Source organism: Rhopalosiphum maidis, chromosome 1 (genome assembly GCF_003676215.2).
Source record: "Rhopalosiphum maidis isolate BTI-1 chromosome 1, ASM367621v3, whole genome shotgun sequence".
NCBI classification, from domain to species: domain Eukaryota; kingdom Metazoa; phylum Arthropoda; class Insecta; order Hemiptera; family Aphididae; genus Rhopalosiphum; species Rhopalosiphum maidis.
In genome coordinates this window covers 46,464,918-46,480,162 of record NC_040877.1, presented here as the reverse complement: position 1 = coordinate 46,480,162, position 15,245 = coordinate 46,464,918, and the positions used below count along the sequence as shown (strand labels likewise).

At 23.6% G+C, this 15,245-nt stretch overlaps 1 protein-coding gene across 6 annotated transcripts in view; it reads left to right on the top strand.

Annotated features, from left to right (window-relative positions):
- Nucleotides 1–15,245, top strand: part of LOC113555054 (diuretic hormone receptor-like) — an 80,621-nt gene that overhangs the window by 53,440 nt on the left and 11,936 nt on the right. The gene's annotated exons all lie outside the window — the stretch shown is intronic.

Genomic DNA, 15,245 nt, shown 5'->3' with positions numbered 1-15,245 from the left:
TTAAAAAGTTTGGTTCTTTTTGCATAGTATAAATATAAAAATTTGAATTTTTCGACATTTCTTTCAAATTATGTATGATAAAGGTTGAAAATAAATTATAAGGATAGGTACTCATATTTTTCTTTAACGGTAAATAAAAAAAATATCAAAAATACATTAACACAGTTTTTTTACAAAGGTTTAAAGTTTAAATTTTTAAATCATCTTGATCGAAAATATGTAAAATATTTTGTAGCTAAAAATCCATATGGTTTTTTTCTAAGATTAGTTTAATCTACTACGTATTAAAAATAGCAATATCAATATATATTTAAGTATATTTTAAAGTGTATAAGCATTTTCGGTTGAAAATTGTTTTTCAAATGCAATATTTATCGTTGCATTAAATTATAATACATCAATAATTACACTACAATAGTTTAATTTCAAATCATAAAATTAAAATTGATAAGTATAAATGACTTTTAAAATGATAAATATCTAGTTTGTCTATTGAATTTTATTTGGTTTAGAAATTCTTTTATTTATTTTGATAGACTTTATTATTTAGAGACAAATAAAAAATACATTTGAAAATAGTAACAAATCACATTAAATTAATTGTTTATTATTTTCTTTAATTTTTATATCGATAAAAGTTGTTGAGTGAACGTAAACATGTGATGTTCATGTACTATATACAGTATACACGTTATTATAATAAATCTACCTTAAATGTATATAAGCTAAGATAATTCAAAAGAGGATGTTCTGGTAAAGCTTATAACACTTAATAATCAAAATTATTTAAATAATTATAAGATTGTTATTGTTAATTTTCTTTTTTTAGATTACTTATTTATATTGCTTAAAAAAATATTGTCATAACTGATGCTCAGATACATAAATTTAATAATTGTTTTAATTTTTTTATTAATTTTTAGTTGTTTCATTAGTTACAAAACATACATTTATTAAGTAAAAATAAAAAAAGAGGGAGAGGTGTAGACATAGGTAATCGCAGTTAAGTTTGAATTCAATAATAATGCCGTATAGTAAGTATGTACTATATATGATACATTTAAACTGCTATAATATTAATTTATTTTACTATAAATAATAAAGTCGATTATTTTTTGTGAAAAAATAGAATATATTATTAATATTTAATTAGTATAATAATACCTATATATTATTTATATCTTAATAATTGTTATTAACTTTTGATTTTGAATCAGTACCAATTTACCGTAAAACGATGTAAATAGGTTCGTACTGGAAATGATCAATAGCTTAAAATTAAATCTAAATGTTTTTTAAACTAATTATTTTGAAATAGAAAAAAATAACTACAATATTTAATCTGAGTTTAAATAAAAGTCTCATCCAAAATTGAACAAAATGTCTAAAAAAAATTGTATTTATATGTATAAATATAAATTGTTAGTTTCATTATAAACTTCTTATGAGGAATCCTAAATTACATTTTTTGGCCTTTTATAAAAATGAAATTAATTTTGCTATAAATTTTCAACTTTAAAATAATTTACAAACTTTTGTGATTTTCAAAAAAAAAAAAATAAATAATACTTTATACAACATAATTTATTGTCATCATAATATGTTATCTTAAAACGCGTGGTTTGTTTACTCTTTAAGTATTATTATTGAGTTTTAAAATTCTGAGAAAACAATACATTTTTATAATTTATTGTATTAATTCGATTCGTATTATTTAAGTTCACTTATTAATATCGTAAAGAAATATTTCGATTAATTTTGAAATTCAGTAGATATCGTTACAAAATACTACTCTCGACTAATTATTATAATCGGTAGTTTAATTATCAATTAATATAATATTCACAATAAATTATTAAGTGGTGCATGTTGAGCTAAATATATATAACAATGAAAATTGTTTGCATATTTTTAACCGAACGCTAAATTTTATCGTAATAGAAACGTTAATAATTCGTTCAAAAAAATAAACTATATAATGAGAGCTATTGTCAAATGTTATTTTGTTACAAAATTTAATAAAATACGATTTTAAAATAACTTTATGGTAAGTATTTAATGTAACAAAATTATTTTAATTATTCTTACGAATAAATGGATTGAACATCTTTCAGTAATTTAATTTTAATTTTACTTAATAGTTGGTAATTTCTGATTTAAATTAAATATTTGTGAATTAAAATGGCCGTAGGTTTTGAATGATAACAAATTTATTTAAATTATACTAACATGCAACTCATATATATGATATACATATGTATTAATACATATATTAACAGAATTTTTAGTTTTAAATTAAAACATTTATTTTTAAATACAAATTATACCTATCTCATATTATGTTTTGTATAATTATTTATAAGCATCGTATATATTGCTATGTAATATATCTATTTGATTAAGTAAGTAAGGGAATGTGAATGTGCTACATTACAGGTTTCTGAACTATTTTAAACGTAATAAACTATTTTATTTTATTTACGATTTATAAAGAATTTGGTAACATTTGTATTTTGGTACCTATTTTTTAATATTGTCTATAAATAGTATGAATCTATACTACATATTCGTATTTTAATATATTTACTGGCTTGTGTGAATTTACTTTGAAGAGTAACGTAAGTTAGTTAGTACAATGTAACCATGCACTGATAACTAACCAAGGAACGAACACAACAGGAATGTAAGGAGACTTGTTATTAAGATGAAAAAATTTGAAACTCTTTAACCTTAGTTATACTTAAAATGTACTAAAGGACGGATAAATTGTTATTCAATGTCTAAATAGCAAACGCTTTTATAAATATCACGTGATAGGTAATTGGTAATAAAAATAAACTTACGATCACAATAACATTTTATTATTCTTTGTTTAATTTACTCTAATAGTATTAATTGTATTTTAATTTCGGTGCACATCAAAATTAAAAAAGAATAATTATTATCTATTAACATTTTTTATTCTAATATAATATAATGATACTAAATATTAGTTTTAGAAAAAAATATCGGATAGTTTAGTTTAATATGAATCAGAAGGTTATAATATAGTTTTACATGCATGTTGTTAAAAGTTTTTATTAAAAATTAAATCAAACACATTTTTTTCTGAAATATAAAAATTAAAAAAAAAAGATCAATATTAATATTAATTTATTGTACCTACCAGAAGTTGTGTTGGTACTTATGTGATTTTAAATATTATAATACATTTTCAAAATGTTGTTGAATAATTCAATAATCACATATTAAATTTAGGTTATTAATTTTAATATATTACACAGTTTAGTAGATATATTATGTATCGGATTCGAATCAAAAGTTTTCACAATAAGAAAATATAGTACTAGTATGTTGATGTGTTTTAAATAATAATCTGTTATTTATTTGTCAGTTGATTTTTCGTATGGTTTGATCGAATCCCAAACTGAGTTTAGTGTTATAAGTTATTGTATGGTATAGATTGTTTTTCCAGTTTGCTTAGAAATGGTAAGATTGGATATTGTCTTAGCCGATAGCTCTAGTCATCTATATGTTCATTTGTAGTGTTAAAAATATTTGACATCTTTACAAATTAGTTGTTCGTGTGAAATGGAATGAGTGATTTATCTATCTATATATAAAAATAAATGTTTCTTTCTTCGTCCGCTATAGACTTAAAAACTACTGGACCGTTTTTAATAAAAGTTATATCGATAGATTCCTCGAGACTTAAGAATGGTTTATAGAGTTTCGTATTTCAGCTCTTATAGTATGCTATAGGGTTCACTAACACATGCATTTTGTTTCGGCTTACGAACATCGAATATTATTTTTATTTTTATTATAGATTCGTCAATTGTATTGTCAATGGTTGCAGACTTTAACAAATAAAAGAAAAACTGTGAATATTTCAAATAAAACATTATTAAAATTATAGATAGATATATTAAAATAAATAATCAGCTAATATGTCTGATATTATTTATCAGACCATTTTTAAGTGACGCATATTATGCAAATCTATGGTTTTTGATTAATTGGTACCAAATTTTTAACACATACTATTTGGGATCTTGTATAGATATGAAGAGGATTAAATAAAAACTATAGGTAACAACTATTATACATAAACGGAAATGTATACGGACTGAGGTGATTCATACTATCAAAAATTACTCAATTAAATTTGAATATTTTAGATAATGGATTAAATCAGTTATTTTAGGATTACTTTTTATTACTCGCTATTATTATTAATTAAAATCAAAACTACATATTTATTTATTACTGCTTGCAATTACGTATGAAAAAAATACTTAATAGATATTTCATTTTACTATGAACTACAGGTGGTTTTATTTATTCCGGTTAACGCCGGTTCATACAGCTATAGTTTTTAACATACAATTTGGGGAACCTAACCTATCGCTGTATTGGTTATAATAATTAGTGTAAAATATTTGTTGGCAGTTGATACGTTTGACTTAGTTTTATAATTTTAAATAAGTGTAATTAGTGATTTCTTAAAAAAACTGAACGTTATCAATGATCTTGTGAACATAATACAGGGTGTCTCGCGAGGATTTATCCATTGCGATACCTCCTGAAATAATGGAGATATCATAATTCTGGTTTTTTAATAAGATTCACAGGGACAAGAACTACAAATATTTCATGTTTTAATTTATTTTTATATTTTGGTAAAAAAGTTAAAAAATGTATTTTTTTATATAATTATTTAAAAAAATATTGAAGATAACTATTTTGTAGAGTTTTTTTTTCTAAAAATATTGATGTTTTAACATTTTAATTTCATCAATTTCCTGATTTCTAATATTTTTTCTAGTTTCGATAAAACTGCGGACAAAACACCTTTTTTTACTAAATTCAAAGTAAACAAAATACATTTGTTTTATCAATTTATTATAATTATTATAATATAACCGTATTTAATACTAGGTATAACAAAAATGTACATATTGATATTTTGTACAATAGTTATTATTTTATTTAAAAATTTAACAATGTTGAAGAAATAAAATATGACATTTATTGCGAGCCACACTTAAATCTGTTCGCCAGCCGTACGAGCACGCGGGCCACATGTTTGATATCATGATACTACTATGGCACTATCGTATTAAATAATTCGCAGTTTTTTCGAAACTAGAAAAAATATTAAAATCAGGAAATTGATGGAATTAAAATGTTAAAACGTCAATATTTTTAGAAAAAAAAACTCTACAAAATGACTATCTTCAATTTTTTTTAAATAATTATATAAAAAAATTCATTTTTTAACTTTTTTACCAAAACATAAAAATAAATTAAAACATGAAATATTTGTAGTTCTTGTTCCTGTGAATCTTATTAAAAAACCAAGAATTATGATATCTCCATTATTTCAGGAGATATCGCAATGGATAAATCTTCACGGGACACCTTGTATACTTGTATTAATGTGCTCGATGTTTTTATTAAATAGGAAAGTGTGTTATTACATACAAAAAATACAATTTTTTTGTTGATATTAAATTGTTGTACACAACAATTTTCAGGAAAGTAGTATCTATGTGGTTTATATTAGAGTCTTCCATGTAATTTTTAACAGTGTATGTTTGGCGGTCTTCTATTATATAAATTTCTATTGAAATTGATGATATCTATTCAGGAGCAGATTGGTGAATTTTTTCATCCTGGTAAATATGAATCAAATTATCATGCACCGCAAGTATAATTTTACTCCTCCACATCCAAAACGGTATTATTTTGCTTGAATTTAAAATGTTATTTAGTTTTACCACTAAATTAGAAAATATTTAATAAATAATTATAATAATTTAATAATAATATTTATAAGCTTATAGCTATAACAGTTTTGGGTTAGATCAGATAAGGTTATTCTGTTTCGACTTAGACTTGAAGTTTGATCTTATTACATTTTGTATGGTATTTAAATGTTAATTTAATTTTTTGAAACTTCTAAAGAAATACATTTTAACAAATTGTTTATAATTGTTTATAATATTATGTTACATTGCCTTTACTGTATAAAAACAATTATCAATTTGCTTCACATCAATTTTTAGTTTTTAGTTCAAAAATTAAGATAAATAAAACAATAAGTTGTTTCACTCTTGTTTATATTATGATTTAACTTAACATAAATATAGATCAATATAATCAATATCTTATGTAAGTCAATATTGGTTGTTATTATCAGCAATAAGTATAATAATAGTATCAAAATAATACTTACAATGTTATATTTGTTTTTTTTTTTGTATTAATATTATGCATATTTTACAAAAATATAACTTTTTTGTAATTATACAATAATAAAGCGGTTTATCGGGAAGATTCTCAATTTCCCAATAGATTAACCCCCCCCCTGTTATTCGTACATCGTAAAAGTAATTCAAACAATTATTATTTTACTAAAACAAAATATACTGTTTTCGCTTTAACTCTGGTAAAAATAGTAAGACAGTATGTGCAGTGAATATTCAAAATCAAAAGCATGAAACCATAAATTATGTTTCATTAGAATTTTGAGTTATTTATTATGGAATGTAAGTGAGAAATATGTTTTCTACCTAATTTAGTATTGGCGAAATACCACGGACATTTTTATTGTTGAGATAGCGTTATTGTAAACAAGGGTCAAGGTTATATTATAAATTATATTAGCTATTACCGCGAACTTTATTATCCGTACAAAATGCATTTGCGTTAAATTTGCTGTTAACATTTAACGTAATACGTGTGGATAAATCATATTTTTGATTTTGTGATTTGGTGTATAGATTATGTATCCGAAATATCGACGTAACATTAGTGTTCCGATCAGAATTGCATGTGCAAATGTTGACTATTTAAAAGCAGCATTTAAAAAATATATTTTTCGCTCGGTAAGCTGACGTCGGTTTAAATTTTTTTTTTAAAGCATTGATCAAAGTTTCTATTGATGTTAGAGGTTTTTTTTTGAGATAGATATGTAGTTCCGCAGACTTTTGTAAAAGACTACTAAAGAAAAATATTATTGAATAACCACCTAAAACATAATTATATTTACCTATAGTCAACGCACGCCGATAAATCAACGCATCAGTCCGTTTTTATTGGAAGTTATTGACAAATATTATTAATCACAATCAAATACCTATGTCACTCACGAATAATTTAGTTTTCTACAGGTGAAGGAATTTTAAAATTCGGTTCAGTAGTTTCAGAGATTACTTCCTACAAACTCACAAACTTACAAACTTTACCTCTTTAGAATATTAAGTATAGATATATTATAATATAATATTGTGCTAACCGAAAAACTTATATATGTTCGTTCATCATTTCACGTATTTTTTTCTTATTTAGAAGTAAGTTGTAAGTATTTTTACCCTCAATAATCTTCAATCATACGCACACATAATAATATATACAATATAATGCGTAAACAATATTGTACAACTACAATATTAATATATATCCATACAACTGAGTCTATAACTTTGCACAATCGTCTAATTACTACTTAATTATGCACAGAATATCAGTCCAATATATGAAATAGGCCCAAATCTGCATCACCCTAATCAGTGAATTTCCCATGGACACCTTGGCTAGTCTACCTTAGTTCAATTTTTCATGGTATATTAAAAATCTCAGCCAACAACATGAAGTGATAAAAAATAGTAACTCAAAAACAAAAAAAATTATTTTAGATTTTGAGATTAGCGATGTATGAATTTGATTTACAATGATGTGGGTTTTTTATGTTTACTTTTGTGTTTTACATCACTTTTTGGAGCAGTAAAATGCTTCGACCTTAAACTATGAGGTTAGTTTTTAGTAATCAATCTATTATTTTTGGTGTTTATTGTAGGTAGTTTCCAGTACTCACTTTTCAAAATAATTAGGAAAACTAAACAATTTACGATATAGCAGTTTTTGTCGAAACTTTGTTTTTTTGTTGTAACTTAAAAATAAATTACATAAGTATGTAAATTTTTCACGTTATTATATTTATCTTAGCATTCAATTTATGTCTAAAAACTTAGTGGTACATAATATGATAATATATTATAAAATTCACTTTTAATCAATCCAAAAATGTTGTTGTTAATTTGTTAGACATTGTAGTAATGTTTTACAGCTTATTGGAAAATTGTTTAAAAGTTATGAGTGATTTTCCAAAGTTTATATCACCAACGGTTAACTCTTCGCCTAACACAATCTTAAATTGCCCATTGTGTTGTTTTCTGGACAGTGTTTTCAAGTTCTTAACATTTATTGGATTTTGGTTCATTTTATAAATATTTTTTTAAAAGCTCCGCTAACTTCACGCCAAATCATTAGCTTATAAACTAAAAGGGACTGAAAATTATTATGTTTCGTGTGGTCAAACAATACTATAGCCACCACAGGCATACAATAGTTGATCTATTGTGAAATCGTAAAACATGTAGCATTTTATATATGTATGAATATGTATATACGAGTATGTACGTCCTTATAGACATTTATAACCGCAGTTGGACAGCATAAATATCCATCTGATGGTTTTGTGTTATAATGTGCGCCATATCAACCGACTACCGTTAACTGACTACCCCGTGTTCTAAACGTTATATTTTACTAAAAATATGTAATTTGTTCAAGTCAACAGAATATTATGCATAAAATTAGCAAAGACCAATTTTTTTTTGTTCGAAACCACAACAAATATGTATATGAGTTCCGTGGTGGCGGGTAGTTGTATGTAAATGTACAAGTTAAACTAATACTCATGAAACGTTGGCTTTTGCCCATTAGGTTTTTTTGTCATATGTATATGTTTTGTATGTTTAGTAATAATAGCATGTTATAAAAATAAACAAACGTATAGCGATAGGTTACAAATTTACAATGTTTTTTCAACTTTCGTAAAAAAATCAAACCTAACAACAATTTAAAATGAAATAAGTATATTATATATCCGTATAAAACTGAATGATGATTTAAATATTTTATGATACTTGTGTTATTTTTCTTATACATTTTTAATATTTAATAAATTGACTGATGATTTTTAATGTTAAAAGGATAAATATCGTACCTCAAAAAAAATAATAATAATTAATATATTTGAAATTCTAATCTGTGGAATTAGCAATGGAGAAAATGTCTCATAATTTAAGATATTGTACTTATAAGTATTAAATCGCTTGAATATTTCAAATAAGTTTTTTTTAAATGAAATCACATTTAAGCATTTAAAAGTTAAAATAAAATATTCAATAATTTTATTTGATTCCTATAGTTAATTTCTGTAAATGGGTACATAAATAAGTTAATAGTTTAATATATCTATTTGTGCTAAACAATTTGTATTTTTCATAAAAATTCTTTCCACTTTAAATATTTATTTATTTTATTTTATTTTATTTTTTAGTTTTTGGTAGCTAAAAACAAACAAATATATGGAATGGAATATCGTGGGTTTACTGATGAAAAATACAAATTTAGTATGGACATGGAGTTTATGGAAAATGTGTAAATGTAGTCTTTAATAATTTGTTGTAGATTAATAGGTAGATATAAACTTAGGGTAAATAAATCAACTACCGATTAAATATTGTTGTAATAGACTGTTTAAGTATAGCTGTATTTATTTCTTCTTAAAAACTTTATATATTTAAACATTAAATTGATGTATTATTTGACTTCTACATAGTTAGTTACTTATTACATTTATACATTTATCAGCCCAAACATAAACTAAATTTTTTGAAAAAACGTATTATATATCATTAAAAATATGTACATGAAAAAGTCTAAGTAAACAATGAATTTATTTAAATAAATTAAAATTGTAAGTATTATTATACTAAATAATTTTATATTTATTTTTTATTAGTGACAAATCTATATAAACCCTCTTAAATTCTTTCAAATTTTAGGTTTTCCATATTTTGTTTGTTACGTAGGTATCCATTTTGTCAAAAAGTTAAAAGTAATTATATTTTAATTATAAAGTATTTCACAAATATATAATCAATATCTCCGAATCGTTGTGTATTTATAAAATGTGGGATGATCAATTTATGAGATTAATAATTATAACAGATATTAAATTAGGTATTTTACTATTTTTACTTGTATATTTATAATACCTAATATATTCGAATTTAGAACAAATTTATCACTAAATATTATTACAATTATTACATTCATAATTTATTTATTTGTGAAGGCTTGGTTGCATAGTGGAATTTTGAGTTACCCAATACATTTTTTGATCGGCAGTCGGCACTTAAAATATATAATAATAATATAATATAAAAATGTACCTATATAATATACTAGTAGGAAGTACTAAGTAGTTAATAAAGTACTTAGTGTACTTAAAAATAATAATTACTATTATTAATATTATTAATAACACATAATTGGTAAAAAATGTTGGACTTTTACCAAAGCTAGTTGTTTATTCTAAGATTAACTAAATCTTGTTTGTTTAAGTCTAAATTACAGAAATCATCTAGGGTTTGACCAAATTATTTTTGATATCCTAGGTTTTACCGGTGTTCGTCCTTTTACCGTAACATATATATATTGTACATGAAAGATTTGATTTAAAAAAACTACCCAACAATAATTTTGATGTGAATGAAATTATGTTATAGACTTATTTATTTTTATTCAAATCAAAGCACAAAAAAATAAAAATAAAAATAAGAGTATTAAAATGTTTGTAATGAACGTACTTAAATTGAATAACGATTGAATAATATTTATGGGACATGGTTTTACAGTTTTAAACTATCATAAAAATAATAATAATAATAATAATAAAAAATAACGGGTATTTAATTTATTTTAATTTTAGCTTCTTTCTTATTGAATATTTTATTTTAAGAAATTTAATTTTTTTCTGTACCAATTTATGGTCGTTAGTAGATATACTTACTTATAAATTCAATTTACAGATCAAAATATTATGTAACTAATCAAATTTTATACAATTAAGAATATATATATGTATTTATTCTCAAGATATAATTCATCCAATTTTACTTTTAATTTCTAAAATTTTAAATTTGATGTTACTTGCCACTCACCAGATAACGTATGAAAACATTTTAAAGCATTATTAGAAATAGTGTTTTCTGTTCAGATATTTGATATATTTCAGAATACATTTAAGAATTGTTTTTGATTAAAACTGAATTAAATTCCAATTGTATTTTGTATTTTTATTAAATTATCTGATAAAATTAATATTTTCCTCCTAGGTTCATAAACATTATCAAAAGAAATTAGCTCGTATTTCCCCAATAGCAGAGTTCAATAATGTTTAAATCAACAAAATTATTTTTTAACATGATGAAAAATAAATCAGCTAACCTTTGGGGCATGAAAGTTTTATAAAAAAATACGGTTTCTAAGCACGAAACAGTTGGTGAAAATAAAAATAGATAAAACTAAGATTTAAAAACGTAATTATTCCCAAGATTTGCACGATGATATTCTCTTGAAAATCGATAGATCTCTTTATTTAATAATTAAGTAAGTAAAATAAATTCTTAAAATAACTGAAGGGTATTTTTTTACCATGGTAGAATTGTATTTTCATCAACGTATAAATATTTTTATATATCAAGTGCAATCCATTACTACAAGAGTTTTTATAAGTTTTTATGTTAAATTATCATTAACTCGAAGTTATTTATTTATTTATTCCGATGCATTTAATGTTTAATGGATAGAATATAAATACGTAACAATTTATTTTAGTGTTCAAGTTTAGTGCAATAGTTTTGCCCCAAATCTTGATAATATTCTAAATTAAATTTTTACACTGATTCTCCGTATTTTTAAAATTGTATAATATTATAAATTGTTAGTGTTTTATCTAGTTTATAAATTGCACTTTTTTGATAAAAATATTTGTATCTGTCTATAACTACTTTTTTTTTGGTGATATATAAGAAAAACTTATATTTTTAATTTTTCTAACTAATGGACAATTTTTTAATGTAAAAACTAAGCAACATTAAAATTTTAGAAAAAATTCATTAATTTTTATGTATAAAATCTATTAAGTTATAACATAATATGATAACTGATTAGGTATATTGGCTCATATTATATTGAATTGTATAGATTTACTTTATATATTTTTATTTACTTGGAAGTACGTACAAGTATATTTATTTACAATTATATTTTTTTAATGGTTATGGATGTGTTTAGTGTTTACTATATTTTATTATATTCTGAAGTGGCGTTTTATTCACCCTCCTACCAAAAGATTTGGAATTAGAAAAATAGTTGTATTCAACCAATAATATTTTATGTAAAAATACTGAACAATATTTGTAGGTATTTCATTAATAAATTAAAAATAAATGACATTTAGTAGTTATTAGTACCTACTTTATTATAAGTTTTAGTCTTTAAAGTAAAAAATTTTATCAGGTTGATTACAAAGTGGAAGTATTAGTGATCACGCTCCAATAAATGCAACGCAGTTCATTTGTCGCCATCATACACTAAATCCGAAGTTATTTTAGAAATATGTATCGTAAATAATGGTTATTATTATATAATAACTATAATAATGAATGTAAAATACGAAATTATCCATTTTATAAACTCAATCAGGAATAAAAAATAACGTTCATCTATTTTTCAAATTATTTCAAAACATCAGGCATCAGATTCATTTTAATTACATTTTTGTTAACTCAAAACCAACACTATTAGTATTACCTATAGAAAATTTCTATTTTTTTTCGTACTCGCATGTATTATAAAACATCACAAAATAGATTTCCTTATAAGTAGAATTATTCCTCCTCATTAATCGACGTTGTACAAATTTTGACAAATTGACAAATTTTCTAACATATTTCATAGCTTTTATAGTAATCTTCTTTTTTACATTAATACTGTAAACTCTCTACTTACATTATAATTATTATGGACCATAAATTACTCTTATATTATAGTCACGCATAACCTAAAACTCTAACATGATAATTTATGGTTACAATTACACGATCTGCTCTAAGATATAACACATTAACTATCCTTTTCAAAAATTTTCTACAGCCATGAGACAAATCCATCAAACTGAACTGTATAAATGTTACAATAGTAATTTTTTATATTTGTCCTTCAAAACATAAAGTATATTGGAGTAACTCTATATAGTTCCTACTTTATAGGTATTCAATAGTTACACTAAGAAACTATATATTTAATTGCTGGTAGGTAAATAAGGTATAAAACATTATGAGATTATTCATATCCAACAAAAATAGAAGATAATTTGACTAACGCAATTATTCAACCACTGAGGAAAAAAAACCATACTAATACTCAATTTGGTTAGAAAAACCAACACACTAATCCATTTAAAAAAGTTGAATGACTAACGGATAAAATTTTACAAGCCTCTAATCAAGTCTAAGCATCAAAGTATGCATAATATTCTACCTTCATCATATTACATTTTTATCAAATACTATTTATCAGTAAGAACCTTTCGTTTTACGTGTTAAATCGGATCTTTCCCACGTAGCTTTTATTCGCGCTAGTGTCCCTCGAGAAGTAGTTCTGGTTCTTTTCTTTTTGCGATATAATCTTTAAACCAGTAAACTCTTTATAACACCCTCATAGCAGAAAATCCAGTTATTGCTGTCAAAAACTTACAAACACAAAAAAAAGCTATCCATTTGATTCTCTAAATGGCGCGTTACAGTGAATACCTTTGTCCGAATAACCTTTTTCCTTAAGACAAAAGTCTAACATAACTTTTAAAGACATACAAATTCTAAATATTACAGAAAACAATAGGAATTAGTTTTTACAAGAGACTTACTTGAAGTTCTTGTATTATAATAAACGAAAAAAAAAGATTATTGTTTAACAATAGAAAATGCTTACTTCATGATCTACTTTCCAAGTCTTTACATTTCAATATTGACATATAACTAAACATTTTAAAACCATTATAGCTTTTGCCGTATGGCTTCTAAGTGGGATGGGAGTAGTCCGTTATAAACAAAATCTATCGGAGTTTAAATTTTTAATTCCAAAATCTCAGTCTTATGTACTAATGCCCCTTACTATGTCACAATATATCAAAATCTAAATCAATCACCCTAAACCTCTTATTGAAAAATTAACCACACAAATTTGAAAACCTGAAAACCGGCTTCACCTTCTTAAAAGATCGGTACTGTAATCTTTTAAGCTAATAATTATGTATATTTTTTGCAGTCATATTATGTAACTGAGAACAGTTTGTTAAATTTCGTTATTAGTTCTTATGTAATTTTTGTATCTTCTTATGTACCACAAGAAGAGCATCTTTATTCTATGGTTTAGTATTATTTATAAATAATTTAGAAAAAGTTGTTATTGACTGCCATTTCACTTTTATTTTTGGGTTACATATGGTGTTGAAAAACAAATAAAATAGGTACTAAATCGACGTGTAGGGATACATTATTTAACTATTTAATATCTAAATTAATAAGACTTCATTGTGATATACCAGAGTATTAATTTTGGTAATAAATTACTGATAATCAATCATTGTTAACCGAATTTGGATGATACATAGAGTGTTATCTATGTAGAACAACGAACTATTATTCGGTAATTCATAGAAACAAACATGTGTATTGGTTAGTAGATGATATTATAAATATCAGGCTAATGTCTGTTGAAAAATCCATAAAATATGGTTTTATATTTCCGTGCGCTGTATGGAGTACCTATCTAAAATAATATATAATAGACCCGCTGTGTTTATTAATCCGGGGATAAATTTGTTGCCACGGATTCTATGAAATTTCTATTATCATGAAAATAACAATATACCGCATAGAATCCAAAAATAACTATCATATACATCGCACAGAGTTAATGAGTGAACGAGTGTAATTTTTCTCAGTAGATTTTTAATTTAAAAGTAATATACTAATACTATTATGAAATGTGTCCAATATAGATTATAGTATATGTTATTTTTTTCCCAATCGATTTTAATTAAATAAGTATTAATGTAAACACAAATCTATGACATTATGAGTATATTTTCATATAAAAAATGTATTACAATTTTACAAACAATTAATTCTTGGATTGAATCAAACTTATATTTAATATAGCATGCAAGTTATAAAATGTTTGATTTAAAATATGTTAAAGTTAAACGCTATAATTAAAAATTGATACCTATAAACCAAAAATAAAATAGAATTGTACAT